Below are 11,101 nucleotides of genomic sequence, written 5' to 3'. Positions count from 1 at the left end.
GTTACCTTGGAATTAACTTAACCAGAGACGTAAAGGACCTATATTCTAGAAACTATAAATAACTCTTGAAAGACATTGAGGAAGACACAAAAAGATGGAAAAATATTCCATGCTCATGGATTGGAAGAATTAACATAGTTAAAATGTCCATGCTACCCAGAGCAATCTACACTTTCAATGCTATCCCGATCAAAATACCAATGACATTTTTCAAAGAACTGGAACAAACAGTCCTTAAATTTGTATGGAAACAGAAAAGGCCCCGAATCTCCAAGGAACTGTTGAAAAGGAAAAACAAAGCTGGGGGCATCACAATGCCGGATTTCGAGCTGTACTACAAAGCTGTGATCACAAAGACAGCATGGTACTGGCACAAAAACAGACACATAGACCAATGGAACAGAATAGAGAACCCAGAAATGGACCCTCGGCTCTTTGGGCAACTAATCTTTGATAAAGCAGGAAAAAACATCCGGTGGAAAAAAGACAGTCTCTTCAATAAATGGTGCTGGGAAAATTGGACAGCTACATGCAAAAGAATGAAACTTGACCACTCTCTCACACCATACACAAAAATAAACTCCAAATGGATGAAAGACCTCGATGTGAGACAGGAATCCATCAAAATTCTAGAGGAGAACATAGGCAGCAACCTCTATGACATCGGCCAAAGCAACCTTTTTCATGACACATCCCCAAAGGCAAGAGAAACAAAAGATAAAATGAATTTATGGGACTTCATCAAGATTAAAAGTTTCTGCACAGCCAAGGAAACAGTCAGAAAAACTAAGAGGCAGCCCACGGAATGGGAGAAGATATTTGCAAATGATGCTACAGATAAAAGACTGGTATCCAAGATCTACAAAGAACTTCTCAAACTCAATACACGAGAAACAAATAAACAAATCAAAAAATGGGCAGAAAATATGAACAGACACTTTTCCAATGATGACATACAAATGGCTAACAGACACATGAAAAAATGTTCAAAATCATTAGCCATCAGGGAAATTCAAATCAAAAGCACACTAAGATACCACCTTACGCCAGTTAGAATGGCTAAAATTGACAAGGCAAGAAACAACAATTGCTGGAGAGGATGTGGAGAAAGGGGATCCCTCCTACATTGTTGGTGGGAATGCAAGTTGGTACAGCCACTCTGGAAAACAGTGTGGAGGTCCCTTAAAAAGTTAAAAATTGAGCTACCCGATGACCCAGCCATTGCACTACTGGGTATTTACCCCAAAGATACAAACGTAGTGAAGAGAAAGGCCATATGCACCCCAATGTTCATAGCAGCATTGTCCACAATAGCCAAATGTGGAAGGAACCAAGATGCCCTTCAAAGATGACTGGATTAAGAAGTTGTGGTCCATATATACAATGGAATATTACTCAGCTATCAGAAAGAACGAGTTCTCAACATTTGCTGCAACATGGATGGCAGTGGAAGAGATAATGCTAAGTGATATAAGTCAAGCAGAGAAAGACAATTATCATATGATTTCTTTCATCTATGGAACATAAGAACTAGGAAGATCGGTAGGGGAAGAAAGGGATAACGAAAGGGGGGGTAATCAGAAGGGGGAATGAAGCATGAGAGACTATGGACTCTGAGAAACAAACTGAGGGCCTCAGAGGGGAGAGGGGTGGGGGAATGGGATAGACCGGTGATGGGTAGTAAGGAGGGCACGTATTGCATGGTGCACTGGGTGTTATATGCAACTAATGAATCATTGAACTTTACATCGGAAACCGGGGATGTACTGCATGGTGACTAACATAATATAATAAAAAAACATTAAAAAAAAAAGAAATCAAGAGTCTGTGGATTAACCATCTGAGCCACCCAGGTGCCCCGCCCCAATCCACTTTTTTTTTAAGATCTCTTTTAAGATCTACTCTCTTAGCAAGATTTGAATATACAATATTGTATAGTAAACTACACTTTCAAGTATGTATGTATGAATGTTGTATTTATAAGTGGGCTCCACACCCAGCATGGAACCCAACATAAGACTTGAATTCACGATCCTGAGATGAAGACCTGAGCTGAGATCAACTGTTGGATGCTTAATTGACTGAGCCACACAGGCGTCCCTTAAGTCTACTTTTAAGATCTACTCTTTTAGCAGCATTCAAATATATGCTGAGGTATAGTAAATCATAGTCAAATGCTGTATATTACATTCCCTGGACATATTTAGCTTATAACTAGAAGTTTGTATCTTTTGACCACCCTCTCCCATTTTCCCATCCCCCTCCGCCTCTAACAACGAATAATATGTTCTCTGTATCAATGAGTCCTATTTTTTTTTAGATTCCACGTATAAATAAGATCATACTGACATACAGATCTTTCTGACTAATTTCACTTAGCATAATGCCCTTGAGGTCCATCCATGTTGTCACAAGTGGCATGATATCCTTCTTTTTAATAGCTGAATAATAATACATTGCGTGTGTTTGGGTATCTACTACATGTGTCATATTTTCTTTATCCATTCATCCATCAGTGGACACAGGTTGTTTCCATGTTTTGGATATTATAAATAATGTTGCAATGAACATGAGGTGTGGATTTCTTTTTATTTTTTTTTTTATTTTTATTTTTTTTAAAGATTTTATTTATTTATTTGACAGAGATAGAGACAGCCAGCGAGAGAGGGAACACAAGCAGGGGGAGTGGGAGAGGAAGAAGCAGGCTCATAGCAGAGGAGCCTGATGTGGGGCTCGATCCCATAACGCCGGGATCACGCCCTGAGCCGAAGGCAGATGCTTAACCGCTGTGCCACCCAGGCGCCCCTGGATTTCTTTTTAAGATAGTGATTTCTTTCCCTTCAGATAAATACCTAGAAGTAGAATTGCTGGATCATATGATAATTCTCTTTTTTAAAAAAGATTTAATTATTTGAGAGAGAGAGGGAGCACATGAGAGCAGGGTGGGGAGGGGCAGAGGGAGAGGGAGAGAGAGTCTTTAAGCAGACTCCACGCTGACCACAGAGCCTGACATGGAGCTGGATCCCACCACACTGAGATCAGGTCCTGAGCCGAAACCAAGAGTTGGACGCTCAACTGACGGCATGACCCAGGTGCCCCATGATTATTCTATTTTTAATCTCTTGAGGAACTTTCACACTGTTTTCCATAATGTTTGCGCCAATTTAGATTCACACCAACAGTACACAAGGGTTTCCTTTTCTCCACATCCTCATCAACACTTGGGGAGCATTTTCTTAATAAGTCACCTGACTATGAAACTTTGTCTCAGTCTGCTGCTATACCTCGTGACCTAAGGCTAACAAAAAGCTTCCTTCTGACTCAGGGCACTTGACTTTGCTTTGGCTTCTTTCCTTCCTTCACGAGGTCTCTATGTAAATGCCACCTCCTCAGAGAGGCCTTCCTGAACCGCAGATATAAAACAGCACCACTCCTTCATTCCTGTCCTGCTCCTGTTGCCTTCCTTCTCAGTGACTCGTTTTATTTTTCTTTCGCAGCAGTAATTACTCTTTAAAGTACATACTTATCTTTCTGGTTACCATTTCCCTCTTTCCCCGACATCTGCTCCGTGAGGGCAGAGACTTTGTCTCTTTTGTTATTGCGGCTCTAGAACCAAGCACCTCATGGCACTTAATAAAAATCACTGCAATGAATTATTATTCTTTAATACAGCAGGGAAATGTAGTAGTGGAAATTTTGGGTCAAAGGAATAAAATAAAATTCCGCTATTAAAACTTACATTTTTTTGAAAATTGTATATAATTTTTAGAACTACATATTTTTTTGGTTACTTTTTTCCCCCCATTTTGCAACTGTTTGTCAGAAATGAGTATTTTAATAAGTGTTGCATGACCTCCCTGTAGGAACCCCAAAGACTAGTGTCATTTTCCAAGTTCTTCATGAGAATTTAACTCCATTGTAGATGGTACAAATGAAAGCAATTTGCAATGGAAAAACTGTGGAGTGGAGTTGTAGTCCTTGTTTTTGCAAGCTAGCTCTGTAGCCTTGACCATCATGTCCTTCCTGTAAAATGACTGGGCTGGGCTGGATCAGTAATTATCAAACTTTTGTGTGCTTCCAGGTAGATGAAAATTTCCTGGCTCTACCTGGGCGATTTTAGTTTGGGAGGTCTGGGGTGGGCCTCAGAATCTGCATTTTCCCATAATTACAACAGGTAACTTAAGAACATATAGTCTGTACACCATACTTAACAGTCGACTGGGCCAGATGTTCATTTATTATGTCAATCAGTCCACAAACTTTTATTGAGCATCTACTATGTACTCTGCTATGTGTTGTAGATTCTGGAGATAAAGCCATGAACGAAATAGACTACTCTTTGTTCTCCTGGAGGAGAGAGAGAGAGAGAGAGAGAGAGAATACTTGACAGGAGACACAGACAAAATTACATAAAAAATACATATCAAGTGTTAGATGGTGTTAAGTGCTAAAGAGAAAACAAGTAAGGATGGGGCATAGAGTGCTGAAGAGGTGGGGGTGGTGGTGATTGTGGTTGTAATCATGCAAGACCCATTGAGATGGGGACATTTGAGGAGAGAGGGACCTAACGATGAAGCTATCTGGAAGAAGAGCATTCCTTAAGATTAACAAGACAGGAAACAACAAATGTTGACGAGGATGTGGAGAAAGGGGGACCTTTTTACACAGTTAGTGGGAATGCAAGCTGGTACAACCACTCTGGAAAGCAGTATGGAGCTTCCTCAAGAAGTTAAAAATAGGGGCGCCTTGGTGGCTCAGTCAGTTAAGCATCTGTCTTTGGCTCAGGTCATTGATCCTAGGGTCCTGGGATTGAGGTCCACATCGGGCTCCTTACTCAGCAGGGAGAGAGAGGAACCAGCTTCTCCCTCCCTCCCTGCCTGCCACTCCCCTTGCTTGTGCTCTCTCTCTCTGTCAAATAAATAAATAAAATCTTAAAAAAAAAAGAAGTTAAAAATAGAGCTACCCTATGACCCAGCAATTGCACTACTAGGTATTTACCCCAAAGATACAAATGTAGTGAAAAGAAGGGGCACCTACACCCCAGTGTTCATAGCAGCAATGTCCACAAGAGCCAAACTGTGGAAGGAGCCATGATGTTCACTGACAGATGAATGGATAAAGAAGATATGATATATATACACAATGGAATACTACTCAGCCATCAGAAAGGATGAAGACCTACCATTTATATCAACGTGAATGGAACTGGTGGGTATTATGCTGAATGAAATAAGTCAATTGGAGAAAGAAAATTATCATATGGATTCACTCATATGTGGAATACAAGAAATAGCACAGGGGATCATAGGGGAAGGGAGGGAAAACTGGATGGGAAGAAATCAGAGAGGGAGACAAACCACGAGAGACTCTTAACTCTGGGAAACAAACAGAGTTGCTGGAGGGGAGGTGGGTGAGGGGGTGGGGTAATTGGGTGATGGGCATCAAGGAAGGCACGTGATACGATGAGCACCGGGTGTTATATGCACCTGAGAAATTATTAAATACTAGATCTGAAACTAATGGTGTACTATATGTTGGATAATTGAATTTAAATTAAAAAAAAAAAAAGAAGAGCACTCCAGATGGAGGGATGGGCAAGTGCAAAAGAGTCTGAGGAGGGAGGCAGCCTGCATGTTGGAGGATGGGCAAGGAGTGTGGTGATGGGACGTGATGGGATGGGACGAGTAGCAGGAAATGAGGTCCTGGGAGGCCAGATCACACAGGGCAGTATAGGTCACTTATAGACTTAAGTTTTACTCTGAGCAGAATCAGAAGCCAATGGAGGGTTTTAAGTGGAGAAGAGACATTGTTTGCTATACTTTTTAAAAAAATTCAGCCCACAAGGGGAGCAAGGGTGGAAACACGCAGGTGGTAAGTGCTTTCTATGTGTCAGCTAATTTAATTCTCACAACAAAGAGCTTTAACATTCTATTATTCACTGGTTGCCTGACTCGGTGAAAAATTTTAAAAATTAATTGTACTCAGTTCTTTGTCCTTGCTGTTATTACTGTTTATGTAACCTATTCATTCTCAACCACTCATAATTTCCTGGCCTGGTTAAAGCAGGGAGTGTGGTAGGATGGGGGGTGGGAGGGTCATTTTTCTTCCCTCCTGACATTTTCTCCCTTGTGGATGGACATACACTCACCCAACACAGTGGGGGTGGGGAACATTGTACCAGGTGTGGTGGTTGAATTTGGAGGGGGAAAGTGGATATGCCTCTCTCTCTCTCCTCTGCCCTCAGGGCAGCATTTGTTCCTGTTTCTCTGGGTGCAAAGTTCCATACAGATAGCCTTCCACTTGGGGTTCAGCACTGGAAGCTTATGTAGCCCTCATACCTCTACACAACATACTCTGCCATCAGCTTTATCACCAACAAAAGTGATGTTTGGCTTCCAAAATCTTATTTATTGTGTCTATCCATATTGGTGATAAGGCAGAGGGGGTATAATTCTGAGGTCATCTCAAACCCTAGCAATATTTTTAGCAGCACTTCTTTTAGTTCCTACAACAGTGTTAATATGATTTTATTCTAAATTTTTCTTAGGTGCAAGCACGTTGTTGGTTGGTCATTCACAAAAATTACAGCAGGTGGCAGACACACTCTATGAAAATCAACCTCCAGCCACAGCAGTTCTGTTAAGGAGCTAGCCAATTTTTATAATGTCCCATTAAAATCACAAGACAATTCCCAGAAAGGTCCCACACTAAACATCTGAATTGTTCTGTTACCTAATCAGGGCCAGGAAAGTCACACCAACCATAAGCTATTTTGCCACAAACTGAAATTGCTTCCATTGACACAAGTATTCAACTTGTGTTGAATAAAACCTTCTAATTTTCCTCTGATTTGATACTTATTTCTAGTTGTCGGTTTGCTTGTAGGTAAATGTAGAGAACAATGGAAGTTCCAAAAGGCATAGTTCTGTGTTAAGTCTCAAGCTCCTAATCAAGATACTTGTTCTTTTTGAAGACATCTTGAAACAAAGGGGAGGCTTGATGTACCATGGAGACCCACATTCCCTTGGGACCCTCAAACCAAGAAAGTAGGGGAGATAGCTCCAGCCACAGGCTGGAAGGGGGTAAACTAGTAGTTAAGCTTACTGTCATCATACAGAGGGTCTTGGAAGTTTTCTCTCCCAGGTAGTTTATTTTCTGTGAGTATATATGAGGTTGATATGAACTGTTTATGATTGCAAGGGAGTCTTAATCCAGTCTTTATCATTCCAAGCCGATGTGCTGCACCTTGTCCCTTTCCTGATAGCCAGGGTCCTATCTCATCTCAGACACAGAATGTATTTGTTGCTTGTGTGCCTCATGACCAAGTAAATAAAAACCTAGGCTGATGACATGACATAATGTGGTCTCTGTACAATATATTATTATTTACATCCAGAACTGTATTAGCAACCTTACCTACCAGAATAGAAGCTTATGTCTTAAACAGTGTCCAGGATAATTTTGACATTTGGCTAAATTTTAGGATTTCTAACGCCAAAGTAGATATTATGAAAATCTTGGCTACACCTTATATCATTTTTATTTTTCTCTCCTTGTCGACTTTCTTAGGGTTCTTTTCTTTATAAGTTCTCTCTCTCTTTCGCGCTCTCTTTCCCCTACTGTTCTTATTTAAAAATGCTTCATGTTCTGAAAATCTCCTTGAGTCAGGTCTCAGCTTAAATGAGTTTCCCAGGGAACCCTTTTCTAATACCCAGATTAGAGTAGGTAGCTCTAGTCAAAGTATTCATAGCTCATACAATCAATCAGTTTACTCATTAATTATGGCGTGAATGGAATCACATTTGTATTTTTAATATTTGTCCTCCTCTCTGCCATTAGAGTGGATGAGAGCAGGGACATATCTGCTTCTTTCATTGCCAAATTCTCAGGGCTGGCACACAGTAGTAGGTCTCAAAAGTTAATTATCCTCTTTTTTTAAAAATTATAATAATTTTTAAAATTATATTATCCTCTTTTTGAAGGTTTAAACAAAATCTCCTATTTTTTGTTGTTGCTGTTTGTTTTCTGTTTCATCAGATACCTTATTTACATACAATACAGAATGTTAAACCTGGGAGAGACTGTCAAATGCTTATCTAGTCCAATTCTCTGCCCTTTCCCCTTAATTTAAATGTGAGAGACCCAAGGCTCAGGTAGGTGAAGTGACTTCCACGTGGTTACATCAAACACAGGTGACAGAGCTAGGACCCTCAGTCCAAGTCTCCTTCCCTATATTACATTGGTTCCCCTCCCTTATTCCTCTTTTTGTCAGTCCAAGTATCTAATAAGTAAGGAGAAAAATCCATCCAAGATGAAGGGATTGTTTCTCTTCTATTTAGTGCAGTCCAAATATCTTAAGTTTTCAAAGCATCATTTGGGGGTTGATTTAAAAATATTTTTGAGGTATAGGAAACAGCTAAGGGATAACATTTTCTTCATCGTTTAACATTAGAGGGCCAGGTACACATAAAGACGTCAGCCTTGAAGGTGTAACTTTCCTTTGAGTCACACTGTTATGATGGGAAGGAGGAAAAGGCAGGACAAGGATAGTGCCTGGGATGCTAGAGTAGTCTGATATGGAATTCATAATCCCATAGCTCTCTGAGGTTGATCTAGCCAGCAGGCAAGTAGTCTTCTCTTCCCTTAACAATACATGAGACTTCCTAAGACAATATGATTTTCTTAGAGAAAAATGCTTCATCCAGAGAAGGGCGTAGGGATTTGAAAAGCCCATCTTGAGCAGGAAGCATTATGAGAGGTAGTAGGATCATAGGTATTCCAGAGAGGTTATTAGCCTGATAGCCAAGTGTGCTGCTATTAAAAGAGTTCTCCTTATTCTCATGTGGGAATAAGGAGTTAGTGGACAGTGCCTGTAAGAGATTGAGATGTTTTAATAGTACATCACTTGCAAGAACCAGGTGGAAATAATTTTTTATTCAGCCTTAGTTTTTGCATTAATAGACTGCTGCTTTGTATTTTTTTTTTTTTAAACGTGGTTAAGGGGCACCTCGATGGCTCAGTTGGTTACGCATCTGACTTCTGCTGAGGTTGTGATCTCCGGTGTGGGATGAAGCCCTGGGTTGAGCCCTACATCAAGCCCTGAGTGGGGCTCCGTGCTCAGCGGGAAGACTGCTTCTCCCTCTCTCTCCCTCTGCCCCTCCCCGGCTAGTGCTCTCTCTGTCTCTCTCTCAAATAAATAAATAAAATCTTAAAAAGAAAAGAATGTGGTTAAAAAAAAGAATGTGGTTTAGAAAAGATATGGAGAGTAAGTAGAGAAGAACAACGCAATGATGGAAAAGATGAAAACAGGTTTAAAAACACCTTTTTTTTTTTTTAAGACTTTATGTATTTATTTGTCAGAGAAGAGAGAGTGAGAGAAACCAAGCAAGCAGGGGGAGGGTTAGAGGGAGAAGCAGGTTCCCCACCCTCCAGCAAGGAGCCTGATGCAGGACTTCATCCCAGGACCCTGGGATCATGACCTGAGCCAAAGGTAGACACTTAACTGACTGAACCACACAGGCGTCCTGAAAACAGGTTTTAAAATATTTTAATTATTCAGATGGAAGAGTTAAAGCTAAAGAGTAAATCAAGAAACACTTAAACAGAACTTTGATCAGCTGTTCTTAATATGTAGGTAACACAAGTGAGACTATAAGTTTGTTACATAAATGGAAAGCTAAGTATATGGTATAAAAAGATACATTCTTGATATGATTTTAAAAACACTGTGAATAGCTACTTGAATTTAATGTTTTAGGGACTGACTTTTCTGGAAGGGAAACGCTGGTTATATGAGCAATAGGTAACCCTTGAAGTGTGAGAGATTTCATCTCTTGCTTTGTTAGTAACCATGGCTAAAATATATTTTGGGGGGCTTCTGTAGAACACTAAAGAAGAAAAAAATCTGTTTATTATTTTAGCTTTTAAGATCTCCTGTGTGTTTCAGGAAATAGAATCAATCATTTAGTTAGAGAAATAGTGAACAAAGAAGTTCTTCTCCAGGTAATCTAAGAACACCCTAAAAGTCATTTTAGCTTTCTATATTTCTTACAAAATAACAGTTCTAGGTTGGACTGAACCAGCCAAGGAAGATTTGATTTTCCTTCTGCCTTGGTTATACTTTGTAATCATTCTTTAGAGAATATCTCATCAAATCTTTTAACAGATATTTAAAAAACAAGGTGGAAGATTCTAATGACCTAAAGTCTAGGACAAAATCTAACACTATTTAAAGGAATACAATAAAATGCAATAATGAACAATGTAAAAATCAAAACAACTAGCATCTAAGCAAAAATTCTCAGGCATAATTTGCATCGATGTGGATAGATCTAGAGAGTATTATGCTGAGGGAAATAAATCAGAGAAAGACAAATACCATATGATTTCACTCATATGTAGAATTAGGAAACAAAACAAACGAGCAAAGGGGAGAAAACGGAGAGGCAAACCAAGAAACAGACTCTTAACTGTGGAGAACAAACTGATGGTTACCAGACGGAAGGTGGGTGGGGGGATGGGATAAATAGGTGTTGGGGATTAAGGAGGGCACTTGTGATGAGCACAGGGTGTTGAATGGAAGTGTTGACTCACTATACTACACTTTAAACTAATATTACACTGTATAAACGACCTAGAATTTAAATAAAAACTAAAACCTAACTAAATACAAAAAGAAAAAAACTATAAAGTAAGTGATTAGTATTAGGTGTTAGTGGTTAAAGTTAGGGATTAGAGTTACAGTTAGGGTTAGTGTTTGGGCTAGGGTTAAGGCTATGAATTTTACAATCCAGAGACCTCTCCAGAAGGTTAGGCTTAGGTTAGGTTAGGGTTACAGATGGGGTCAATTTTAGGGATTAGGATTCAAGGTTAGTGATTAGGCATAGTGGTTATGGTTATGGTTTTGGTTAGGGTATGTGCCTTTGTTTTCTAGATCAGAGGCATCACAGAGAATAAAACCCCAATCTTCTGCTGGGGTTACTGTGAAGGTTAGGGTTAGATTTAGGGTTTGTTTCAGGGTAAGGGTATGTTCCTGGTATTTTGCTGTTCAGAAACCTCTCAAGAGGTATGGGATTTGTGGTTTGGAATTAGAATGGGTTTA

This window comes from Ursus maritimus, unplaced genomic scaffold, assembly GCF_017311325.1.
Source record: "Ursus maritimus isolate PB19 unplaced genomic scaffold, ASM1731132v1 scaffold_35, whole genome shotgun sequence".
Classification (NCBI taxonomy): domain Eukaryota; kingdom Metazoa; phylum Chordata; class Mammalia; order Carnivora; family Ursidae; genus Ursus; species Ursus maritimus.
Note: the sequence above shows the minus strand (reverse complement) of the source record.